Source organism: Lepisma saccharinum, chromosome 16, assembly GCF_977018435.1.
Source record: "Lepisma saccharinum chromosome 16, izLepSacc3.1, whole genome shotgun sequence".
Taxonomy (NCBI): Eukaryota; Metazoa; Arthropoda; class Insecta; order Zygentoma; family Lepismatidae; genus Lepisma; species Lepisma saccharinum.
Window position 1 is genome coordinate 23,732,389 of NC_139244.1, and position 12,388 is coordinate 23,744,776.

A 12,388-nucleotide genomic window follows, 5' to 3' on the forward strand; every position below is an offset into this window, starting at 1 on the left:
ATCGGGTGACCAGTATATGAAATCAATGGTAAGTCCTCGCATTTGCTGTATTATGCAATTTTATATTGGGAGAGTGCCCAATCTATGAGGAGGAATTTTGTGCTTCCAGATTGGAGGAGTCCGCAGCAGTCAATTTAAAGGTAAGTGTAGGATTTCCAATATTATACAAGTCTTTGTTAAATTTCTGTCGCAAATATATTTTTTTCATAATTTTTTGTTTACATGCTGTTGTCAAGAATGTACCACCCCTCCCCCTTGACCTAAATATACCTGTTTAGCATTTGTTGTGTAATCAATTACAGTCAACTCTCGATTCTACGACCCCGGGTATAACGACCCTCTCGAAGTAACGACCCTTTTCCCGGGAACCGTGAAAAATTTAGAAAAAAATAGAAAAATTTGGAAAAAAAAAGTTGAAAAATTGAAGGAAATCGGCCGAAATATGCGTTGATTTTTCCTCCACTCATTCCCTTTACTAGTGCTCTACCGCTCACAATTAGGTCTGAACTAAAAATAGACACCACCACATCATGCTTGAGTGATATCCAATAGCACTTGACCTCTGCCCTCCCCTCCCTCAAGTGCACCAATGTTACCCCGCACCCAACTGCCGCTACCCAACGTGCCAGGCTTGTTTTGCCACGCTTTCTCTTGGATACGCGAGAAGAGAAGATCGAATGTGCTTGGATGTCATTTTAAATCGACTTGACTTGTTTCCTTGTCCTAAGAGCTGCTGAAAACTAGCGGGTGAGGGGAGGGGAGGAATGACTGCTGGACTTGCAGTCTTTGCCAATGTGTATGGCAGGTCAAGCTCTTTCATCGATAAAGACCCCACCTTGAGAGATAAGATCGCAGGAATGTTCGAAAATACAGATGGGTGGCGCCTGGAAGTCTGGCCCATCTGTCCAGCTCTGACCTAAAGTTCAGCAGGTTCCCGTGAGTGAGCAACATTCGGCCTTGTAGCCGACAACTTCCGGTAACCGCTTTCATTCAAAACGTGTTCTTTGTTCCCTGCAACACTTCATAAAAAAGCGGAACTGTTAGAGATAATCAAAACCACATAGGTGAACTAAAGATCGTCAACCCGCTTAATGTGTTGTCATCCAGGTTTCCAAAAAAGTTTACTTCGATCTTACGTGCATCATAACTCCCGTTTCCCACTTAATACGTTTTCCTAATTGTGTCGATGTAATATCTGCCAAAAAAAGTGTTCCGTTGGCTGACTGACTTCTCCCTCTTTTCCTGTCAGCAAACGTAGGGGGGGGGGGGATGCAGATTGTTTCAGCCAAGATTTTCTTGCTGATGCGGGCTGATTACAGGTGAGGGTGGAAAAGGAACCACCCCTCTTCCTTTCCTTTGACGTCTAAAATGGGGCAACCAGTTCTGGATATATTCTTCAAAACGAACAAAAACCATAGAACAATTAAAAAAAAGTGATCCTCTACCCTTTCCCCAGCTCATTCTCCGCCACTGGTGTGCACGGCAATGTTGCAGATTTCAGTTGTGTTTTTTTTTATTTATTTATTATTATTATTTTAATGCTGTTGTCTGCATAGGAAATATTGCCCGTATTATTGTCTGTTGCATGGTAAAACGTAAAGCAAGGGTCATTTCTTTCTTCTTTACACTGCTGTTAAAAGTTCCGTCTTCGACAGTTGCATTATTATCTTTAAAATGCTGGGACTTTTCTCTTCCGCCACCTGTTGCTCGAACTTCCAGCAGGTCTCCTGTTTTTACGATGCAGCTGGCGCCAGTGTTTTGTCTAGCGTCCGCAAAGCTCTTGCTTGCCGATAACAGCGATGACTCATCCAGCGCGCGAAGGAAAAAGTTATTGTTTTGAATCTCACAAAGCTGTTTTGATTTGACGATAACGAAATTCGATCTCCAGAAAGGAAAACAAGAGTTAAAATAACTTCATGTTCTGCGCCTTCTGATAAGCAAATCTGTAAATTTAATTTGCATCCGCTTTTCTTCAGAACCATTCATGTGGAGGAATAAAAAAATAAGTGTTCAATGTAGGAATGGTTGCTGAGACTGATTAAAAAGACATTATTCCAAGAGGAAAACGTTTGGAAGGGTGGGTGCTTGACATCGAGAATACTCTTAAATCCAACATTAAATCGTCGATTAACGTGAGAGTAAATAACGATCTACCATTTTGATATGTGAAAATGCGCAGTTTCATAAAGCTTGTTTTCAGTTCATTTTATGCTGATGCGCTAATCGAGACTAAATATACAGTTTAACGTGAAATTCAATTCCAAACCCGAATGATTATCGACTGCCACGCTGTTTAATGACGTGTCCTAGAATACGCATTGTGTGAAAACAGATCGCAAGTTGCGCGTTTCCTTTTTCACGCTGGATTACAATGCAAGTCGAGGAAGGAGTTTGGGGAAGGGGGAGGGTGAATGAAGTTGGTTGAAGTAAAGAAAAGTGACTTTTTTTACGATGTATTTTACACAGCTGAACCAGAACGAAAATTACAGCCCTGCCTTTATTTTTTTTTTTTGTCTGCTACCTAGAGAGGTTGTGTTGTTTCTCCCGAGAGATCTAATGTTACCAGTTAATCTTGTAACAGACAATGCTCCAGTAGACCAGTATAAAATCCAACGTTCATTCTGCCCGATTATCTCCCAACTTTTGCTGGCACCAGTCTGACTGGTGTCAAGATTCTTCGAGTTTCGCTTGCAATAAGCGAGAGATTGTTTTCCTTTCCATTGGTCTCAGTGCAAATGGGTTTCTCATGAACTAGAATTGTAAGAATTTCCTGGAAAAGCAACGACTGTGCACAATTGAAACAAAGTAACATTATTTTAAATTCTCTTTTGTGAAAACTTTTTCATGTTCTATTTTCCTTCTCACAACACGCATCCTGTGCATAACAGGTTGTATAACTACCAGGATAAATGGTGTTACCATCTCCTAGGCATCTTTGTGTCCGTTTGAGCTCCCTTTAAGCTGAAAATTGGTGCAAATTCCAATAACGACCCCTTCGAAATAACGACCCTTTTCCCGGGAACTGTGAAAGGTCGTTGAATCGAGAGTTGACTGTATTTATTTCCGCCGAACTTAGTGGCAATTGGAAGGCAAGAAATTGGGATCATATGGCTTTGAAGGACACTTCAAGAGATTTATGCACACTACTAGTTATGATGATATGCATAAAATATTAATCGGGAACTTTACTTTTTGTCAGTTGGATCTAATTCCTTTTCTTATTATTCAATGAATGTACAATTCTTAATCTATTTGATTATATTTAATTTCCTAGCCAGGAAAGTTGTTTTTATACAAACTTTTGCGATCTAACTATACATAAGCTAGAATGTGTACTGTTATATCTCTATTTTTTAATCTTTTTACTTATTCATGTAATATTAACAATACAAAATTAATTTACATATTTTAATTTAATTGAATATAATTATTCTAAATAAATATATTATTGAGACAGTTTGTCGGACCCCCCCGAAATTTATTTCTAGATAGTGCCTGTCGGTTTTATTGTTGCGAATCTTTATCTTTAGCCAAGTAATTTCAAAGTATATATATATAATGCATATCTAGTTTGTTTTGTACTTGCTTGTTACTTTTACTATTGAGTAAAGTTCCAAGTGGTAAATATATAAAAATTCTGCATTTTCTGAAAAAGTTACAGGCATCTATTTATGACAAGTGTTACTTCCAAAAGCCCTGAATTGAAAATTAGCCTTCGATATGTTGTAATATGAACAAATATGAACATGCGCATTACTGGTTGCCATGTTAACATTGTCTTATGTGTAGACAACTACTCTATATAAGGAAAATGGTAACCGATGTTGGCTTACCACTGACATGGAATAGAATGTCCTGAATTTTGAAATTGATTTTTAGTACATTGCATATTTTAAAATTACAACTTTTATTATTCGTATAAAATGCAACATGCGAAATATTCTAAGAATTAATTTAGTATTGCAGTCATCATGTCTGTGCGTGTCTTCTCAAAAAATCTATACTTGAAAGAGAACTTTAAAAATTATTTTTGTTGGAAAGCATATGGTATATTACTTTCTTGTGTATTTATTTTGTTTACAAGAAGTATGGTAATCTAGAAGCCAATGTAATTACGTAAAGACAACTCGTACTTAAGTCTACAGCACATCTCTGATGGCAAAAGTTTAGATAAGCATAAGTGTTATAAATAATAATATATATTGACAGTTTTACTTTAAGATGAAGAAGAAAGTAATTTTAAAGTGTGTTATTGCTAGCAGGAAAATAAAATTTCACTAGACTATGTATAGTACGGGTTTTAACATGTTTTTCATCATTGGCCATTTTGGAACACTGCAGTGCCCCTTTATCAACTGACGGGACTTTAATGTCCCACATCCTACAAAGGGCTGCTACATGACTCAGTGGGACTTGTTCATCCCTGTTAATTGTAGTATCTATACTCGAAAGAAACAGCAGGTGCTGTGTAAGCAATTTCTTAGACCTAAGCGTCAGAATTGTAGTCATATTGACCACATAAAAGGCCAGTGGTGTTAGATTTATGAAAATGAGATATTAGAATAACTGTAAATCTTATTAGCTCATATAAAAAAACACCTGGGACACTGAATTCCCGACAAGCATCTGGTGTCTACTTTGCCCAAAAAAACTGATATATTTTCCTCACCAGGCTCTTTGATTGATTGATTGATTATTTTTTTTTGGCTAATTTGTGAAAATTGTGATGAGTAGGGCTCGGATAATTATGCATATTTAAGGATTTTCAACTAAAAATGCATATTTCATGTGCAGGTGCATATTTGTATGAAAATAACTTTGTACCCACAACCAACACAGAATAAACTGTGTTTATTTTTCTTCTCCTCGCTTCTCTTTTCTTTATCTTTTCCCTGTCTTTTTTTCTTTCCCTTTTCCTGGATTGTATGAAATGTGGCAAGTACATTATTTTCACCTCAACAATCTACTAAGCTGGCAACACCACGTGCAAGTTTCTTATCGCTTGTAGGTTAATTCCTGCGAATCAACCCCAATATGTTTAGCTACCATTGTGTCGTGGCTTTTGCACAGCTCAACTTCATGTGTCTGACTTTGTTGCCCTAAAATACAGTCCACTTGTATCTTGCTAACTGGAATGTGTGTTTTCTGAATATAAGACTACAGAAGGTTGTTCGCTTTGTATCCAACCATTTTTGACTGATACTCAACCTTGATACAGCGCTGCCACCACCGATCAGGTTATATTGGACCCCCAGCATCGCAGTTTCCATTGCAGCAAGCTCCGGTGCAGGACAGGCATGGGAATTCTGTCACACTCCTCCCTGCAAGCTTTCCATAGACCATCCAGGGTGCGTGGGGCGATGTTGAAGGATGTCGTTTCAACAGTCCAAATGCGCAAAACTCCATTGGACTGCCATCTGGGCTATTCACAGGAATGTCTTCAAACGGAATGACACGAATTCCTATTTCCTCTGCCATTTCCTGATAAAAATGTAGTGATGTTCTGGCGGTATGACTCTTAAGCCTTGTCCATATGGATCGTCACCTGGTTCGCGTCCATTCCATACAATTGTGGGAATGTGTCTCCGATAGATAGGTGTCCGAATGGAGTCTTGTAAGTATCTGGCATTCACCTTCACATTTTTGTCCACCTTGCGTATCCTTATCCTCATATCCGAATCCCGTCACAACCATAAAGCCACGAGGGGAAACTTTCCCTGCACTGACGAACAAAGTTGCTGCGCCCCCTGCCGTCAATGTCACGGTATGTGATCGCCCGATTGTGACCACCAGCAGCGAGATGGACATATGATTCGTCCATTGTGACATCTTTCTTCCATTTGGAACCTGCCAGGCACTTTTCATACAGTTTCACAATGCGTACGTATGAAAACTTAGCATGGGAAAGGGCCATTATGTAACCCTCCCAATACCGGTTGATTTTCGGCGCCATTTGATAACATTCACTACCATGTGACCGAGTACTTTGGGTCACGTAAAATAACGCACACGTAGGACGAAAGGGTGATTACGAGGAACAGGAATAGTGCGTAGGAAGAGTGTTGGATTACAGTGAGTGGGTTTTGCATAGTGGCGCAATAGAAGCTGTCCCTAGGCGGGTAAGAGCTTGAATGTTATTGGATAACATTGCATGGTGTGATTATGCAAAGACTAATCACAGCCTTAGAGTTGCAATGGGGTGAGTGATGCAAAATGAAAGAGAACAGTGCGGTTGGTAACAGAAAAGTAGTAACATCAACTTTCTCGGTGCGGAAAGATTTCCTCTGTTAGGAGTAGTGCCTTCGGACGTCACGTTGCGAGTTTCCCGCGATTGTTCAAACTTTTATCCGTTCATCGCGAAAATACTTTTATAATCCCACATCACATTCTCTGGCATAAGAACAGCATAAGAAGAAAAGTTGATACCATTGTTTATAGTCTAAAATGTAGTGAATATTGGAGTTTAAGGTTTATATTCAAATACAAGGTAAAAATTAGATATTAGTGGTTTATTTCCTTTTGTGTTAATCTTTTTATAGTACACAAATTAGCTAACTTAAGACTTGCGAGTGACTGGTCGGTCTGGTGCCATAAACCCAGAGCTCGTAAAATCAGAAAACAAGTAAACGACCACAAAAAAGAAAACGGTTGAAACCAACACTCACGCACCTAGAAGGTCAGACACAACACTGCTCCTGCCAGCAGACCCATAGTTAAAGTGCATATTTTGAGTTTTTTTAGTGCATAACTATCAGAGCCCTAGTGATGAGTGACATCATGAAATTGATGGACATTCACAAACATCCATGCCCAGGCTCTGATTCGTACCAGAGACCCCCTGCCTTCATAGTGTAACCATTCCACCACAGGGGCCGGACAGGCTTTTCAAAACTGATGGTATATACTCGGCAGTGAGCCCTCATTTTTCCTAATTTTGACATTATTTTTTTACGAATACTGGGCCAAATGAGTGCTATGACTCCCACCAATCCCCCCCCCCTCCTTGCACAGACACCATTTGAGGATAATGGTGATAAGTGTAACTTAAAGGCATGCCCAAGGAGGTGTTTGCAGGGGGTCATAACACCTGTACCCTGCCCCTTGGCCTAGTAGTTTCAAAAAAGGTGGTAAAGACTGAAAATAAGGACTACTAACAAAAAGTATAATAACAAATTCTTTATTTCCGTAGACACATATCCATGGGTGTGGAAAACGTCATACAATACTAAATATTACAAATGGAGTAGGATTACAATGAAAACAAAATGCAAACACAAAAATACAAATAAATCATATGGGTTAAACATAAGTGTCACATACTAAACTTGTAAAAGAGAAAATCCAAATATAGGAGAGACAATATCAAAAGAATTTAAATGCTTCAATTTACTAATCCAGTTTTAACTATTGAAATTCATTGGGATTATGTAGAGGTATATCTGTTAAATACTGTTTAATTGCTTTCAGTTTCTTGAGAGTTTCTGTAATTTGTTTGATGTGTGTGGGAAGTTTGTTATGGTATTTTATTCGTGCAACATGAGGTGATTTGTCTGAAAGAACAAGTCTGTGCGTTTGCATGAGGAAGTTCTCTTTTTGAAGTGTGTTGTGCTGATGGACGGTGCAATTCTTATCTAATATACGTGTTTTAGTACATATTCAATTACTTTGTAAATATATAGGAAATATATGGTCATAATTTTATTTTCTCTAAATAATTCTCCACATGAGTTTTTTGGTATTTTGAACATAACCGTATTGCTCTTTCCTGTAGAGTAAGCAATCTTTGAGTGTATTCCTGCGCAGCTCCTTCCCATGCTATAATGCAATATTCTAGGTATGGATATACAAGTCCATAGTATAGATTTGTGTTTATTTCAGACACATGACACATGGTTTAGGAGAAGTTTTTCCCTACTTTTTTGCATACATGGTCAATATGATATGTCCATCTTAATTTGTCATCAATAACTAAACCTAAAAATTGAACTGGATTTTCATAATTGATTTGATTATCATCTATTTGTAAGTTTATATTATCAAAATTGGGTTTATTTCCAGGATTGAAAGCCATATTCATTGTTTTTTGATAGTTTACATTCAAGTTATATGAATTTAAGTTCCAAGTTATTATATTTACTGATATGTAGGTCTGTCTTTCTAATTGTTCTTGTGTATTTACATTGCATGTTATGGTTGTCATCTGCGTATATTAAAATATTTGTATTATCTGGGGCAGGTAAGTCGTTTTTATATAGTATGAACAGTAGCGGGCCTAGTATGGAGCTTTGAGGGACTCCTGTTTTTGCATATTCAGTGTCAGATATAATTTTGTGAACCACGGAGTTTTCAGTATGTAGTATCTGGGTGTACTGTGGTCTATCCGTGAGAAAAGATTTTATCAGTTTGTATGTATTGCCTCTAATGCCAAGATTGTATATTTTTTGCTTGAGCATAGAGTGGTCTAAGCAGTCAAAGGCTTCGGACAGATCCAGGAAAATAGCACAGGGTATCTCATTATCTTCTAATGCATCTACAATTATGTCAATAAATTGAAGTATTTGTACTTGTCGATTTACCCTTTTAGAAACCATGTTCTAGTGGACTAATTATTTTATATTTGGCACAGAATTCGTATATTTTATTACAAATGATTTTCTCTAACAGTTTTGAGAAAGATGATGTGATCGTTATTGGTCTGTAGTTTTTTATTTCTGTCTGCATTCCTTTTTTGAGTATTGGATTGATTATACTTTTCTTCAGTACTTTTGGGAAAATTCCACTATTGATAGAGGCACTTATAGCATACTGTGGTGGTAATGTAATGTATTGAGAACATTTTTTAATTAGATGATTTGACCAACAGTCTGCACCTGCTGATTTCTTATTATTTAATTTTTTTATCGTAGTTTCTAGTTCATTTGAGGTTATTTCATCTAAATAAATGGAGTTCAGTACAGTATTTGATTCAATTTTAGTTGTTTGGGCACTTGTGGGGTCAATGGGACAGTTTACATAGGAGTTTGAGAAATGCTTATTGAATGTATCCGCAATGTGTTTAGGGTTAGTTATTTCTACTTCATTTTCAAATAATGTGGTATTTTCATTACGCTTATTGGGTTTTTTGCCCATTTATGATATTCCAAATTGCCTTTGATGTATTACTATTATTTGTGATATTATCTTTGAGGTGTTTGAATTTTTCATATCTTATTAGTTTTATTATATTCATTTTTCGTTATATAACTATCCCCCTTACCAACATCCAGGGCAGGTCAAGAGTGATCACTCTTTTTATTTACTATTTCTTGCTCATTTGTCTTCTAAGCAGTATCTTCGAAAACTTGCAACAAGTAGAGTGTAGTTATTTTGCATGTAGGTGTTGAAGGGAGTATATATATTTTATAACCAAGCGCCATCTGATATATCATTTCTGTTTATACATAACACACTAATGGCCTGTCGGGACTTTCAGGTCCCATTCATTGTAATTAGTATTATTACAATGTGAGATAATTTTGTTGTCAGTCCTACCAAAGGAAGTTTTACCCATAGATATAAATGTTTCAAATTGCCATTTTGTTTCATAACAAAAATTCAGGCTATAAAGGGTTAATTTGCTTGCATAGTCCCTAAAGAGTTGATCTGTGTTGTAATACATCTTTCTTATAGTAGCAACAATATAATACAAGCAATGTTTCACCATTAAAATATTATTTAATGCATTTATTTATTTTTTCATATTGTCTATTTCACTCGTTTTTGAGAAATTTTATGGCCGCAAGCTCCCTCTGCACCATGGTGTCAACCATCACACAGCGAAGGGTGAAATCTTGGTGGAGATACGGTCCACAACCCATGAAAGAAAGCAGAGCTTTAAGAGCTTCTCGAAAATAGCAGAGCCCAGCTAAAGACATGGAAATACTGCTAACTAAAATCAATTCTACAGTCTGCATGCATTCAAGTGTTAACATGGTCTCAAATATTAATATTTGCTTTATTATAAACACAAACTTATTGAACTAAATTAGGCAAAGTATAAAGCAATTACTTCAAGTTGCTTCACATTTTATAAAATGTGTCAATAATGTTGACGTTCATAATTCTTTCTCTCCACCAAAAATTATATACTTCACACACATAATTTCATTTCAGCCAATATAATATATGCTAATTATTGCATGAACATGGTAACTTGAAATTGAAGCAATGTTTCTTGAAGGAACAACACTATTATTGAGGTAAAATGTGCCTTACCCCCCCCCCTCCCCCGGATGGCCATGAGTCTGTCATCCCTCTCAAATTACTACACCAGTGTTGACAACTACCACATTATTTACACTATTTGTTGCACGTTACCATACAAAATCAAATGATGACTTTTGGATGAAACGTGGATTTGACGAAATCTATCATAAATGTTATCAAACCTCAAAATGTTATTTTTATAATGAAGATACAATATTAGAGGATGAAGAGGTGCATTGTCTATGACCTATGATTCCAAAGCTTAATTTCTAAATTTAATATTAATCTTCAAGTGATGTATTTTATTCTCCCATGAAGTGTAATTTGCACAATAAGGTTCGTATCACTTTTCTATTAGTTTCAGATCTTTTTGAAATGATCTTCCATTTATTTGTGAAAAGAATGCATGGTTGAAGTGTGTTTTCTTTTATTTGTTGTGTTGTGAATTTACCAAAATAAACATGGATATTTTTATTGTATACATGAAGCTCTTAAGTATTAAAAAGTCTTTTTTTATATCAATAATGTAACCAAGGATATTGAAATTCGGAGCAGAGCTGTTGAGAGAGGATTTGGTGGGATATGCGGTATTTGAAATGTCCTAATTCTTTCCTAGGAAAACTGGGGACATAATTACACCCCACTCCTATTTCAGACACACCAATGTAAGTGCTTCATGCATTGCTTGCCTTCTTAAGGCCATGCTGTAATTCCTGGACTCCTTGAAGGAGGATCCAGAAACAGGTCCAAGATACACAGCCGCTTGTAAGTACGAACTTTATTTACGTTTTTATACAAGTATCATTCAAGAAATAGTTGTGTTGTGACCTCAAAAGCAATCTCGTCAAACTGGTTATCAAAACTGGCAACATGTTGATTAATTACCAACCACAAGGAGGCGAATGTACTCGAACGTCCTTTGTTCTGTTGTGTGGAAATCTGAGAAAAAGCATAAGCTACTGTGATTGGACTGTTAAGGAATTGGGAAAAAACATATGGAATCCCCTGGGCTGTGACCCAGTCAGAATTTTGAGAAACAGTAATAGCAACCAACTTGTTATAAACTAGACGTTCTAAGTTTGTAGTAAATGAGGTCACCCTAGAAAGCTAAAATAATAGTTGCTATGACTTCTGCTCCAACCTTCATATATATATATATATATATATATATATATATATATATATTTGGTCATCCCACAAGTGGTGTCGTTTTCTGCAATGTCTGGAAAAGAATGTCATGCAATGGGGCGAATTACGGACCCACTCCAATCAAGACCATCTTGAGGTTCAGGCCACAGCGCTCAGTCGACACGTCATCATCTGTAGGCGATCGTCTTAACGGTCGTGTAAACCCATTGTCGTATTTTTATTGTAGAGAATTAAGGTATATTTATTTCTTTTATGATGTTAAATTTTTACATTTACCCTCCCGACGAAAATAGTAGAATATTGAATATTTACACAAAAATTTTCATTCAGGAAGTTACTATCGCCATAACAAAAATTCCTGCCATAGCACAAAGAAAGAGTTGAAAACCGTTAGAAACTTCCTGGCGGAAAAAAAATAAACATTGTATTTCTTTGAAAAATATTATCCGGAATATTTGTCAGCTACAGTAAAACTCGTTACAGCTTTTGTATGAACTTTTGTATGTAAAAATCAATGGATTAAATCAAAATCCCGCATGTTAGGTCTACCGTAAACTTGCCAAGATATCTAATCAATTAAATTTTATTAAACTTTACCCAAAATTAATCAACCAGATAATGCAGATATTCTGTGTAGCTATACAATCTCAATACAAAAACGTAATTTCTATAACCTCTCAGCAAATGCGAAAGAAATTGGTACAAGGGCAATGTTACATTTATGTGAATAAAGACTAAACCTAAATCACTTGTCACATTGTAATTTCGACCCTTTTGACTTTATTGAACGAAATATAATAAACAAATTGAATTTTTTCATTGTTGTTAATAGGATGTGTGACAGAGTTTCAACATTTTTACTGAAAACAAATCTTAGCGTTCATTTGGAAAATAAACATTTGGAATATTTCCTTACACTGTGTTTACAGTCTGTTAATAAAATCGTGAAGAATGTTAGTGAATTATGAAACATTAACACTGATTTAATAATAAA